At 35.0% G+C, this 14,961-nt stretch overlaps 1 protein-coding gene and 1 long non-coding RNA gene across 6 annotated transcripts in view; one reads left to right on the forward strand and one right to left on the reverse strand.

Moving 5' to 3' along the window:
- Positions 1–14,961, reverse strand: part of TRDN (triadin) — a 391,552-nt gene that overhangs the window by 50,906 nt on the left and 325,685 nt on the right. The gene's annotated exons all lie outside the window — the stretch shown is intronic.
- LOC122238730 overlaps positions 1–14,961 on the forward strand; it is a 67,941-nt gene that overhangs the window by 15,697 nt on the left and 37,283 nt on the right. For 3 of the 5 annotated variants that reach the window (XR_006217850.1, XR_006217853.1, XR_006217848.1), the window contains exon 2: positions 1,308–1,446. The exons of 1 other annotated variant lie outside the window; for it this stretch is intronic. This is a non-coding gene — a long non-coding RNA (uncharacterized LOC122238730). The remainder of the gene's footprint in view (positions 1–1,307; positions 1,447–14,961) is intronic. One more of the 5 variants, XR_006217849.1, reaches the window with a different exon arrangement.

Raw genomic sequence — 14,961 nt, forward strand, 5'->3', positions numbered from 1 at the left:
TTTCTGAGTTCAAGCCCCACATCAGGCTCTGTGCTGACTGCTCAAAGCCTGGAGCCTGCTTTGGCAGGCTGTGTCTCCCCTTCTCTCTCTCCCCCTCCCCCACTTGTGCTGTCTCTCTCAAAAACAAAAAATATTTTAAAAAATTTTTAAAAAGTTAAGTTGAAGTCCTAAGGCTCAGTATCTTGTGAATGTGACATTATTTGGAAATAGGGTTTTTGCGGGTATAATTAAGATAAGGTCATTAGGTAGGTGGATCCTAATCTGACTGGTGCCCTTACAAGAGGAGTAGAGATACAGAAATTGACTTACATAGAGAAGATAATGTGAAGACACACAAGGAGAATACCTCTGTGGTGACAGAGGAAAAGATTTGAATGATGTTTTTGCAAGCCAAGGAACACCAAGTTTTGCTGGCAATTCCAGAAGCTAAGGGAAAGGTATGGAACAGATTCTCCTCCAAACCTTCAAAGAGCGCATGGCTCTGCCTGTGCTTGATTTTGGGCTTCTCTCTCTAGAATAATTTTTTGTTATTTCAAGCCACCCAGTTTGTGGTGCTTGTTACCACAGCCCTAGGCAAAAAGTACACTATGCCAGTACTTTAGTCTAGTCCACTACTGCTTCTCTTCATAATTACCAAGAACGTCCAAACTGGGTATGAAAACATAGGCTTTCTCCCCTCACTCGATTTTCTAGAATGTATGTGTGGTCATTTGACATATCACGTCTCAGCCTAAAGCATGTACCATCTTTGTGAACTCCAACTGCCTCTGCCTGGTCAGTGGGATTAGTGATGAATCTAATTGCTACATATCTCATTACCCTTTTCTCTCTCTTCACCATTTTGCACTCTCTATTCAAGGCATCCTGAAGGAATGTATTTCTAAACACCAAATTAAGGTGTCTTTTGTCTCTGGGCTTTCTTATATGTTGATCTCTCTATCTAGAACATCCTTCCTCCTTTTTAGTTTGGCTAAATCTCATCTATTATTCAGATATTATCCAAAAAAAAAAAATAAGCTGCTCTAGATAGCTTTCCCTTAATCCCTCAGACTGAGTTGGGGTGGGTGTACCTTTCATATTCCAATAGTATTCTCTCTCTCTCTCTCTCTCTATATATATATATATATATATATATATATATACTGTATCAATGTCTGTTTACTTTATTATCTCCTCTAATATCCTATAACTTCCATATACACAAGGATTGTAGTGCTTCCAAAGCTTAGCATGGTTCCTGATATATTGGAATTTATCAATAAATGTATGTTGACTAAATTAAATGAATACCTACTATTCTATACCAGCAGTTGAGTGCAACTTGGGACTGGAAGCTTCTCACCAGAAGCCTGCTGGGGTACATGCCTCACTATAAGGCTGTGAGACCATTGCTGCTGCCAGGTTAGAGGCTGATCTAAGGAAGGACCATTATTCTACCCCAAATGGGTAAGTTAGCTAAAGGAACAAAGTTATCCCTAGCAATGATACCTTGAACTTGAAAAAAAGTAAATGAATATAACCAAATGTTCAGCTCATAAAGTCCTAATGAATAGAATTGCTAACTTTAAGTCACACCTCATTTGACATTTTCTTCAAGATTAACTTGTTACTTTTAAATGATTGAGGCAATTGCAGTAAAAGCTATTTACTGTAAGCTTGTTAAATATTGAATGGGATTTGAATAATAAATCTTAAGTCATTCCTGCAACAACTAGGTAGCAGTCTCAGTTGCTCCTGATATCCAACTCTAGTTCATGACCCTAGAACTGTGTCATCTTCAGTAGTCACATATGTTTTCTATGTTTTCTACAGTGAGGAACAAACATGCCTTGCTCAACTGGTATCAATTCTTTAAGATACAGGGAAAAAACCCACAAATAACCAAATGAAGAAAAACACAAATAACAAAAACAAAGGAAAGAGACTAATACACATCCCTGTGTTATGTGACTAGTTATTGTATTTTCTGATATATCTAATTATTATTTTATATGTTAATAAATTATTTCTGATGCAGTAAAATTATTACCTAATATACCAATAAATTACTTGTACAGATTTTTGACTCTCAAAGAAATATTACATTTCAGGTTTTATGTATGTATCAATAGCCAAAGTTCTGCATTGAACATAGATCTATATAGGTTAGTGTAATAACAATTCTGGCCCAGGAATTGTTTACATGAGTGATATCAATAAAGGCTTTTAAGTAATCTGCTTCATAACAAATTCTCTCAAAATTTATTAATTGTTTAACATTGATCAATAATGGAATAATTTCATTTAATGATCTTTCTTTTTAAAAATTTTTTAATGTTTATTTTTGAGAGACAGAGACAAAACATGAGTAGGAGAGGAGCAGAGAGAGAGAGGGAGACTCAGAATCTGAAGCAGACTCGCTCTGAGTTGTCAGCACAGAGCCTGACATGGGGCTCAAACTTACCAACCGTGAGATCATGACCTGAGCTGAAGTCAGGTGCATAACCGATTGAGCCACCCAGGCACCCCTCATTTAATGATCTTTCTGATTCACATGTCCACAAATAGCTTTAATATATCTTAAATATATATGTCTAATTACTATTTTAATTCATTAATGAAGTAGCTTTATCCATGCACTGTATTTATCTTAAACTCTCCAACCACCTCTACAATATGATAGATACACTCCCAAACCAGTCAAGAGTGTCCTAAAGCCTACTTATTATGGGGTCACTTAAACTTTAAATTTTATTTTATTTTTTTAAGTTTATTTATTTTGAGAGAGAGAGAGAGAGCACACATGCACACGTGCACACACACACACACACACACACACACACATACACACTCACAAGTGAGGGAGGAGCAGAGAAAGGGAGGGAGTGAATCCCAAGCAGCCTCCACACTGTCAGTGTGGAGCCCGAGGCAGGGCTTGATCTCATGAATCGTATCCTGAGATCATGACCTCAGCCAAAATCAAGACTCATACACTTAACAAACTCAGCCACCCAGGTGTCCCTAGACTTTAAATTTAAAAGTAAGAAAAGTAAAAATCACAAGCAGAAGTAGGAAACTGAACTTTCATGAATTTACTCAAAAAATCATAATTTGATGAATGCCACAGAAATTGCCTTAGAACTGGATCTAATGAGCAAATTAGTTCCCTCAATATAGATTTATTATACTTTAATTTAGTCAGGACAATTCAGATGAATATCATAACATTTGAATTTTGTAAAATGGTTAGATGTAACACTATTTTAGACACATAATACGTGTGAAAATCTTGGAAATTTTTTACTTAGATGATGTAATAGAGAGTATCATTAAATAAGACCATTAAATTTCAATACAAGATAAGAGTTTGGATATAAGAGCAGAAGGACCTTATAAGTTTTACACCCTATAATGAGTGAACTTTAAAACTGGATAAATCTTGTAAATCATCTCAAATACTTGTTTTCCAAAATGAACACACCTGGCTTCACAAACCATCCAGGCTATATGTGTGTTATGTTTCTATACATTTTTCCTCTGAGATATCCTTGTCAATCTAGGTCCTAGAGCAGTAGTTCCCAAACTGGGGTTCCTGGAGCAGGCTTTCTCAGGTGAATTTAGTGACCACTTAGGTGTGGGAACTATCGTCCTAGAGGGATAAAATCAAGACTTGCCAAGATAGAGTACCTATGAGACAATGTTTTAATGACTTGTTAATAATCAGTGGATACAAAGCACAGACAGAGTAGGCTAAGAAGTCTTGACAATGAAATCTCACCACTAAAATCTAAATATTTTTTCTAGCTTTTTTGAGATATAACTGACACATTACATATGTAAGTTTAAGGTGTACAATTTGATGGTTTCGTACACATATGTAGTGTGAAACAATTATCATAATAAAATTTAGCTAATACATCCATCACCTCACATATTTATTACTTTTTTTGTGTGTGATGATAACATTTGAAATTGGCTGTCTTAGCAACTATGGTATAAGTGGGGTGACCTATTAGCTTCAGGAACCTGAATGTCCAAATCTCTCCCCAGATTTGGGATGTTTTCAACCATTATTTCTTTTTTTATAATTTTTTTTAAGTTTACTTATTTATTTTTGAGAGAGAGACAGACAGAGTGAAAGGGGGAGGGGCAGAGAGAGAGAGAGAAAGAATCTCAAGCAGGCTCTGCACTGTCAGCACAGAGCCTGATGTGGGGCTTGAATTCACAAACCATGAGATCATGACCTAAGCTGAAACAAAGAGTTGGGTGCTTAACTGACTGAGCTACCCAGGCACTCCATCCATTATTTCTTTAAATAAACTTTTGTCCCTTCTTGCTATCATCTCCTTCTGAGACTCCAATAACGCTTAGGTTGTTTCTTTTAATACTATTCCGTAATTCACAGGGCTTTCTTCACTGTTTTTCATTCTCCTTTCTTTTTCCTCATCTGACTGGATGATTGTAAGTGACCTGTTTTTTTTATTCACTAATCCTTCTTCTGTTTGGTCCAGTCTGTTATTGAAGCTCTGTATTGGATGCTCCAGTTTAGTCAGTGTATTCTTCTACTCTGAGATCTCTGTTTTGTTGTTTTTCATGGTTTCTATTTCTTTCTCAAACTTCTCATTTTATTCATGTATTGGTTTCCCAATTTTATTTAGTTGTCTCTAATTTCTTGTAGTTCACTGAATTTCTTTAAGAGGATTATTCTGAATTCTTTGTCAGTTAATTCATAGATCTCCATAACCTTAGGGTCAGTTATGGAAGCTTTATTAGTTTCCTTTAGTGGTGTCATGTTTCCCTGATTATTTGTGATCCTTGTGTCTCTATGTTGATATGTGCATATTTGAGCAAGTAAATGCTCCTTCCAGTCTTTACAGACTGGCTTTGGCAGCAAAGCTTCACACCAGTCAGCTCATCCAGAGATTCAGGGTGTGCCACCTCATGGTGACCTTGGGCAGGCAGATCTGGTGCCTGGATCAGTAGGTGGGCAGACCTTGTGTTTGGGTCCATGGGGAATAGCCTAGTGCCTGGATCTGCAGGGGTTGATATGCCAAGGGCCACAGGGAAGGGCCTGGCATCTGGGTCTTGGGGACTGGCCCAGTGCTGGGACAGTTTTGGAGTCTGTTTTCACAGAAGCCAGCCTAGAGGCTGGGGCCATGTGGGCTGGCCTGGTCCTGGGGCAGGACAGGAGCCTAGGTTGTGGGAACCAGTCTAAAACCTGGGATCTTAGAAGGCCACAAAAGATGACCTGGTCCTGGGGCAGGGCAAGGGGTTGGGTTCATAGAAGCCCAGTTGGGGCTTGGGTCTACTGGTGATTACGTGGCTTGGGATCAGCCCGGGAATCTTGGTCGATGGAAACTTGCTTAGACCTTGGGGCTACAAGTGTCAGGTTGGTGCTGGGGCAGGCTGGGATCATGGGGTCTGTGGGAGTTGGCTGGTGGTGGGATGGGGCAGCAGCAAGTTCATGAGAACTTACTGGGAATCTTGTACCATGCTTGCTGCCCTCAGGCTGTGGGAACTTGTCAATGCCAGGGTGGGCTGGGAGCCTAGTACCATGGGAGCCATTTTGGCCCTTGAGAGTCAGCCTGGTGCTGGCAAAGGCCAATTGGGGTCTGCAGTGAAGTTGGGTGCTCTCTTCACTCTCCTTCTCCTACAGAGAGGGTGTCTCTTTTGTGTTAAGCTGCCCAGGTTGGGCAGAGGGGGTGGGGTAATGTGAATCTATTCTTACCTTCCTCAATTGTCTTTTTTTTTAATTTCTGTTATTCATGCAGGTGCTATATTTCCTCACCTGGAATCCTTAGTTCTTGTGAGAGTATTTTTGCATACCTATTGTTGTTCAAATTGATGTTTTGGGGAGGGAATGGACACTAGAAATTTCTATACCACAATTTTGCTAATATTACTCCTACATGTTCTTTAGCTTTTTTCATTCTCAGTTTCATGATCTCATACATTCAGTTACAAGACAATATTGTACCAGTTTAAAATCTGATGAGACTTTACAAGAAAACACAGCTGCAGATATATGAATGAATAAAGTGCATTTGTATGTCGTTTAAGCCTACATATTCCTTTAGATCCACATTTAGACTGCAATAAGTGTAAGAACACTGTAGATTGCTTGTTGGAGGAGAATTCTATAAAGTAGTGGTTCTCAAACAATAACATAACCTGGAAACTTATTATAAATGTACATGTTCAACCCCATCCCTGACCTCCAGAATCATAAACTCTAGGGGTGAGCCCAGCGCTCCAGGCATATCAGACACATGTTGAAATTTGAGAACCTCTGTTTGAGAACCATGACTACATTTGTTAATAGTATTCATTTAACAAAATCTATGACTGTTTTTTTTGCAATTTTGAGTTCCAGCTAATTGTATATGTCATTTCAGCAAATAAGGCTTAATTAGAGTCAAAGAGAAAGGTTTCAATCTACTGAGACATAAATGGATAAAGTTAAAAACAGAACATGCTTATGTTGATTCTAGTGTGTCAACTTTTCAATATAGATGACAGTAATATTCTACTCAGATATTTGTGATTGAGTTCTATAAAGGACGTGATATGAAATGAAATTCATATAACAGAAGAATTTTTTATTTTTTTACAAAGGAAACCAAATCATTGTAATTCTGTTGTTCTCATAGAGATAGTAACTGGCTCCATATCACAGGCTATGTTTCAAACAGTAGGAAGCAATATAATAGGTATATAAATACATATATTTGTTTATTTTATTTACAGGGATTTTAGGATTTTAAAAAATATTTTTAATATAGCTTTTGTATTTTTTTGTATTTTCTAAGTTTCTTAAATTTTATTAAAACAAATGAAATTATCAATGTAATATTTTCCATTTCTGCTTTTACTATGCATTGACTTAAAAAACTGGTCATGTTCAATGAACAAAAAAGGAAGGAAGAGGAAAACAATGAGTCAAAAATATTCTGCAATATTAGACACATGAATATAGAATCAATGCAGTTTAAAATTACATAAAATAATAAATAGCATGTCTACATTTATATATACTAAGGAAATTGTTAAAGTAACATCTGGCAAAGATAATAAAATCTTGACCTAGCATAATAAAAAAATATTAATGTGCAGTGTTTTGGGACAAGCAATAGATAAGAGACCTTAAGGATTGGGTTTGGTTCTTGAAACTCATTTGCTGTGGAACCTTGACATTGGCATTTAACTTGCTTTCCTCATCTTTTACAAAAGAAAAGAAATGGTAGAAATTAGATTGATGGTTTCTAAGATCTCGTCCAGGTAAAGTGATATATTTATGTTAAATATTAATTTAAACTTTTTTTAAGTTTATTTATCTTTGAGAGAGAGAGAGAGAAAGAGAGCAAGGGAGGGGCAGAGAGAGAGGGAGAGAGAATCCCAAGCAGGCTCTGCACTGTCAGTGCAGAGCCAGATGTAGAGCTTGAACTCACAGACTAAGACATCATGACCTGAGCTGAAATCAAGAGTTGGATGCTTAACTGACTGAACCACCCAGCCTCCCTTGTTAAATTTTAATTTAAATCTAAATAGTAAATCATTTACAAAGGAGGCACCATTTAGATAATCAACGTGAAAAGTTGCAGCATTAATTTCTTTTTGGCTTGTTGCTCTTTAATAAATCTGTTTGCTCAATTCCTGATAGATTTTCTGCTGATGGAAACATGTTTAAGTCTAAGGGCAGAAGAACAGAACAAACCTTGTTTCTAAAATTAGTGTCTGTTCCAGATATAATATATCTGTTTACACAGCTATTTACTACAGAGCAGAAATTGGCTCTGTTGTAGATTTACATCTAAACCAGAAAGAACTATCAAACAGGCAATTTACCTTTTATGTTTATTTTTATTTTTTTGAGACACAGACAGAGCATTAGCAGGGGAGGGCAGAGAAAGGAGACACAGAATCCAAAGCAGTGTCCAGGCTCTGAGCTGTCACCACAGAGCCCGATGTGGGGCTTAAACTCACAAGCCTCGAGCTGTGAGATCATGACCTGAGCCGACTGAGCCACCCAGGCACCCCAGCACTGTACCTTTTAAACTGACTTGGAAATCTAAACTTTGTATCATGTATATTGAAAAAACAAGCCATTTGGAGGAAGCAAGAAAATATCATAAGGACTTTTATGGGATGCTTGAATCAGTTCAGAAATCTTATTACATACTACTAGAAGCCATTATTACTCACCTACATGTTTTATGAGGTTCTTTAATCTTTTAATAATCAAAATTAAAATGTAAGATACATAAATGCTAAACATGTAAAATATATTATAAAACTCTGAAAGGAATTGCTTTCTGGCTTGGATATCAATTTGAGTAAATATTCTTTTTTTTTCTTTTACCTACAGAGCCGTTTACATATACAGGCAATCTTGTTCATCAAATGTACTGTATAAAGTTACTTAATTGAAATAATACCATATTATCTTTTATCTGATGTTTACAAATATACTTTTAGAGATTTAATGTAAAATTATGTGACGGTTAGCATTATTTATGTAGCACTGTACATCAGAAAAAGAAATTACAAATAGTGCTTTGAAAATTGCCCTTTAATCTTCTAAAAGCTACTTGGTAAGCAAGAATTGCCACTGACAATTCGAACTAAATTTTGAGAAGAATTTTTATTTTATGTTAGGATCAATAAAAATGCAGTCTGGTGCTAAGAAGTAAAAATATCATTTATGGTATCTTTTAATTTTAAAAGCAGAAGTATTTGGCAATATAATTAGATAGTATTTAGAAAGTCCTTTAAGGTCTACTGTATTAAGATTTGTGGTCACATGGCCTCTTAGATACATGAACCTAGTGAAATTCATATACAGAAATGACTTTTTCATCTTCATTGGTTTTGTTTGCATCATGCTAAATTTTCTAGATTCCAATTAAGCTAAATTTATTGAGGCTGTATTACAATAAATTTCTATGGAAACTTTTTTGTTATTCAAGCATCTACCCTTGACCACTGTGTTCTCACAAACCCTCTCAGTTATGTGTATTTTGCCTCACATGAATGGTAACTTTGGGTCCTTCTCCTTCATGATGTTGATTAAACTGTTAACAGCAAATGTTTTGTTTGCACCATGATTAGATTGTAATAGATTAGGGGAAATTTTCAGAGAACTAATAGAAAGATAGAAGAAGTTAATCAGATCATTACTTAGAAGTCCTTTTTTTTTATTGATAGGAAACTTAATATAACACTGAGAACACACCATGATTATTCAACTATTCAGTCATTCATTCAGCAAGCAATGTCTCAGCATTTAGTGCCTGCTCAGCACTTCAGTCTTCTAAGAATACTTAGCCTCTAAGGCTTACCTATTAATTGAAAAAACAGATTCTTATGGATGGGTGTAATTCTGGTGACAGTCATAGAAATTAGATTTGGTGTACCTCTCGTTAAGGGCATAGAAAAGGATATCAATTCCGGATATCACACATATACTTTAAAAAGTTCAGAGACAAAAGAAGATAAGGGATAAATGGTCTTACTCCATTACAGACCCACATACTGAACTTCTGAAAGTAAAAGCTTTTTCTCTTCCAAACACAATTCCCTATAATGGTAAATGATTCTACATTCCATCTACAATTCCAACCAGGAGGCTGAAAATCATCCAAAATTCTTCTCCATGCTTTGCCCTCCCTATTCAGCTGTTAACAGAGTCCTGTTGATTCCCTTTTCTAAATATATCTTGAGTGTACTTCCGCTTGTTCATTTCCTTCTCAATTTCTATTAGAGCCTCAAATATATCATTTTCATACCCTCTCATATCACCTGATGTTTTTGCCCTCTTCTTGCATCTCTTCACCATACCATGCTCATTTGTCAAGTCTCAGCTCAGCTGTTGTCTCCCTCTGGATGCCTTTCCTGATCTCTTTCCAGGATGAGTTAGATGCCCCTAATCTGTACTCTCAGCATCGTTTGAAAACCATCATCTCTGTACACTGTAATTATTTGCAATACTTTGTAATTATTTACTCATTTGTCTTCCACAAATAAATTGTGAAATTCACTAGTCAGGGACAGCAATGAAACTATCATCTTTGTGTTCTTAGTACTTGTGCATTGTCTCACAGTGTCAACAATCATTGTCTTTAATGAACAAGTGACAACTCTATATAAATGGAGAGTTACTCTATTGAGTAATGCATGCAACTAAACATACTCCCCTAATGACTCACTGAAGATGCTGCTAAAATATTTTAAAAGGACTTGCAGAAAAGAGAGAGCTCTTTTAATTCTATGGGCCTTCATTGAAACATAACATCAGAAGAAATTTTCTATTTTTTTCTCTACATAGGAGGTTTTTCAAATTTGTGTTGTGATCATCTTGCTTCAGGATATGTAAAAATAAAACGTGAAAGTTTGTGTACAGAATTTCTCATTAATGTTGGTTATGGCTATTTCACCGATGAAAAGGACAAAATCATATTATGTTTAGATGTAGTAAAATTATATTATGTTTACTCTTGAGTAGTTTTGGCCTGGAATATAATAGACATTCCTGATCATTTTCAATTGATTGGCACCATCTGGCCCAAGCATATTTTAATTATTAAGATTTACTAAACTATATTACCCTAAACTCTATTGCATCACATTCTGATACTTTAAGTGGGTCTTAGGAAAGAAATGAGATAATAAGAAATGAGCATTTACCATGCTGAATCCTTATCTTAAAAGTCAAGGCATTGATTAGAGCAAGGGATGGGGATGGAGGGTTTATGAGAAGGAAAACTCAGTAAAATGTCTAAATTTTGATGGGCTTGTCTAAAGTTGTAAGGTATGGGTCCAAAGAAACCATTATTTCTGCTATGTTTATTATTGGTCACATCAATCTCAGTTCCTGAGCTTGAGAATATTATGTTCTGAAACTAGAAAGGTGAGAATAAAAGAGCTGGTAGTTAATATTATTTTTCTTTTCTTTCTCTTCTCTTTTTTCCTTTCCTTTCCTTTCCTTTCCTTTCCTTTCCTTTCCTTTCCTCCTTTTTTCTTTTCTCTTTTATTTTCTTTTCTTTTTTCTTTTCTTTCTTTTTTTTTTTCTTCTACAGTCAAGTAAATAGTACCATATTTCTTTCTCAAGATGTTCTGTGTTATTGAGAGTTAAATTTGAATAGCATATGAAAAGAAAAGATACCTCATGTTTGTCTACATGAGGCATCTGAAACATTTTTTCCTGCAATATGATTCAATTATTAAATATCAACTCTCTTTTAAACATCTTACAAGTGTGAAACACTTCATCACAGGCTTGAGAAATATTCCCATGCATGGATGTTGTGTTGATCCATTAAACTGAAAAACCACAAAGAATATTTGACCTAAGAACATAGTTTTGAAAACTGGATAATATATTTTACCTTACAAATAGTATAAAAGCATGTATAGGCATAGGAGAAACAAAAGAAGGGATTGAGAATAGGTTCAAATAATTATGAAACCAGCATATTTTAGAATAGCAAAGAAGATATAAACTAAACAGGACATTAACATGAGCGAACTGGATCTTGTAAATTTTGCAATATTTTGCCAGAATAACTCACAAATTAGCCTGGAAACAGAAATCTTTCTAAAAGAGTTGACTTCTTAACAGGCAAGTATCTAAAAAGCTTCTGAGTTTTATTTTAATTTAGAAGAGCCAGACCATCAACTTCTTCTATGACAAGTTATAAAGCCTTCTGTAATAAATTGCTTTTGCCACCCTGAAACATCTAAATCCAAGTCTCATTACCACCTTCCTCAATTGGTTTTCTGATTGGATTGAAATGAAAAAAGAGGATTTTTCAATGAAAATTTTATTATAAAGGGCAAAAAAAGAGCATTTCTTGATTCCCATAAACTACAGAAGGAAGAAAATCATTCTGAGGAAAGCCTGAAAACTAAAAATTATGACTTTTCGAAGATTCTAAAATATATACTGTTGAAGAAATCTCTGAAGAAGATGACATATCTAATAGTGGCTAATAACTCTTTGTTTACACTAATGTTGGCTATACTAATGCATAAGTAGCATTTAGAAATGTTAAAAGAAACTATTGTATTCTTTATTTTCCATAATAGAGGCAACTTCTCCAGGATCCACAGACCCTGTGTCTCTCCTTTAAGTCAGCTAAGAAAAATTATACCTGTCATAGACTGACTCAGAAGCTACTAATGGAACTATGCTTGCTTGATTGAATTGGTTAAAAAATAGATCTTCCAATCTTTAGAAGATAGAACTGAAAACAATAAAAATAAAAATAAAGACTCTAATACTCAAGTCACCATTAAAAATTAAAAAAAAATAAGATTTTAGTACGGAAGTGGTTAATCAAAAGCTAAGCATGAAAAAGGTTATATTGTTTTACCGCAAAACAAAAATTGTTTTCATTTTGGGAAGCCAAATGGCCAATGAATGTGTCTCAGATTTTTAAAGGCTGTAGCAAATTTAATTCTGGAAAGCAGTTGTTTCCTGTACTTATTAATCCAATTTATAGATAACATGTTAAATGTTTATTTTGTGCCAAGAACCATGCTAAACATTTAAAAAAATATTTTAACATTTATAGTAAACCTCGTAAAGTCAATTTTTCCATTTAACAAATTAGGAAACAGGCTTTCAGATCCATTTGACCATATAATTAAACTCTTACTCATTTGTTCATTCAGAATCATTTACTGAGCTCTTACTACGTGCCAGGAACTGTTTTAGGCACAGGAAATACATGAAATAAACCAGCAAAATCCCTGCCCTAACCAACATATGGTACACTGCCCTGCTTTGTTATTAATATCATCCAGAATTGTTATCTAAGGATTACTTTAAGTTTACAATTCAAAATAAGAGTACCACCATTTGAGGTGTTTTGTTTTGTTTTGTTTCTCCACCCACCTTCCTCTCTTGCCTTGATCTCTCATGTCTATATTATTGGGACTAAAATACTTGAGGTTCCAAATTTGGCAGTAAAATATACCAAGGATATATTGGCAAAAGGAAGCACGCTACATTTTAGGTTACCTTAAAGTCAAAGAGGACACCTTGAGACACTGTGAGTCTTTTGTTCACTGACTTAGAAATCAAATTGAGTGTGTGAATGAGGTCATTGATGTGTTGAAAGAAGCCATGTTATTCCATGAATTTTGTAACATGGGAAACAATTGATCTTTGTATCAGCTTCCTTGCCTATAATGTGGGCTAAATAATGGAACCTGAAACACAGATCATTATGAGATGAAATTATGTTATGCATGTATGTAAATAAATCCTCTTGATTAATTGATTAATTGCTACACCAATATTAGTTATTTTTCATTTTCCAAGATTTGAATTACAAGGCATTTAATAAATGTCCTTCAACTAACAGAGTAAAAATCATTATAGTTTTCTTGATCTATTGTTTCTTTTCAGTAATAAACCCTCTCAGCATATTATAATGACACATACCTGTTGACAACTCAATAAACATTAGCCTATGATAGAAATGGTGGTTGACTTGCTGCCTCAGAGATTTACATAAGTCTCTGTAGGGATACTTATGAAGTATTTATCACGACTGCCACTTTCTAGCAATTACTCAATTTTCCATATCAGCCTAATTTTAATATAATTTTTATCCCCCAAATTACATTACAACAAAATTTTCTGTCTCCTTATTTATGGGAAAAATAACATGAAATTTTGAGATAGCAATGCCTGGGTATAAGTAAATTATACATGTTAGCATATCTTCATTGTTCTAATTGTGACGCAAACTGAACATTTTCTCCAGTCTTTCTCATTTGGTTTTTCTTTTCTTTTTTTAATATATGTTGTCACTCATTTTTTAAAAAAAATTCTATTATCTTTGCTCTATTGCTTCCCCGAATCTTTTAAGTAAAAGACATCATTCCTCACAGTGCATTCAGCTGAACACTGCTATTATATTACAGAAAAGCTACTATGGTTGAATAAATGTGAAAAACATTGGGTAAAAAAAGGTTCAGCTGGTTTCTTTACTATCACACTTCCTTAATGTGTCCATGTGTATGATAAACTCCAAGAGCTTTTCCCAGACTTGCTTAACCTCAAAATTCTTTCATGTACCAAAAATTATAACTAGTCTTCTATGCAAAACACTTTGCCAAATACAAATGCAAGAAATAACTTATACTGCAAGACATCCTTCTACCCTTTAGAGTTACAAAGAAAAACTCCATAACAGTAATGTTATTGATGTATACTCTTAGCTGAACTGTATACAATTATACAGTTTTTAAGGAAGAGGGACTTAGTTCAAAGTTTTAAGGTTAGAAGTGATACCACACAGGGGTGCCTGGGTGGCTCAGTTGGTTAAGCGCCTGACTCTTCATTTCAGCTCAGGGCATGATCTTACAATTCACGGGTGAACCCCGCATTGCGCTCCACACAGAGCGTGTAGAGCCTGTTTGGAATTCTCTCTCTCTCTTTCTCTCTCTCTCTGCCCTCTCCTGCTTGCTCTCTTTCTCTAAATAAATAAAAAAAAAGAAACAAAAAAATTAAAAAAAAAAGTGGTACCACAAAAGCCACTGGAGAAATATCACACAAGTAAACAAGTTAAAAATGAGAAGATCTATATGGGAAAGGAAGTGATTTGATCTTGGTGACAGGTAATTAAACAAAATGAAATACTTTTAGGCATTATATACAGAAATCCCTTATCTCTCAGGTCTTCAAAAATGGAATTAGTGTATGCCTTAGTTTTTAGCATTTTCCCATGCATTATTGCCTTTCATTGATTCTGTAACCCTGTGAAGTTGTAAAGACGGTTGCTGTTATATCTCTGATAGATTAGGAACCATTTAAAACTACAGTTTCTCTGATGTCACATCTTTCTCTCTCTTTACTATGCCATGCTGTTTTCCTAAGTCACGCTTTTCCCTTTTTCAGACAAGGTTTTAAAATAATAACCTACAATTTAGACAAAGTATACGATGTAGATTTTCTGGCCCTAATTCCTGGCC

The sequence above is a fragment of the Panthera tigris genome, chromosome B2 (assembly GCF_018350195.1).
Source record: "Panthera tigris isolate Pti1 chromosome B2, P.tigris_Pti1_mat1.1, whole genome shotgun sequence".
Classification (NCBI taxonomy): Eukaryota; Metazoa; Chordata; class Mammalia; order Carnivora; family Felidae; genus Panthera; species Panthera tigris.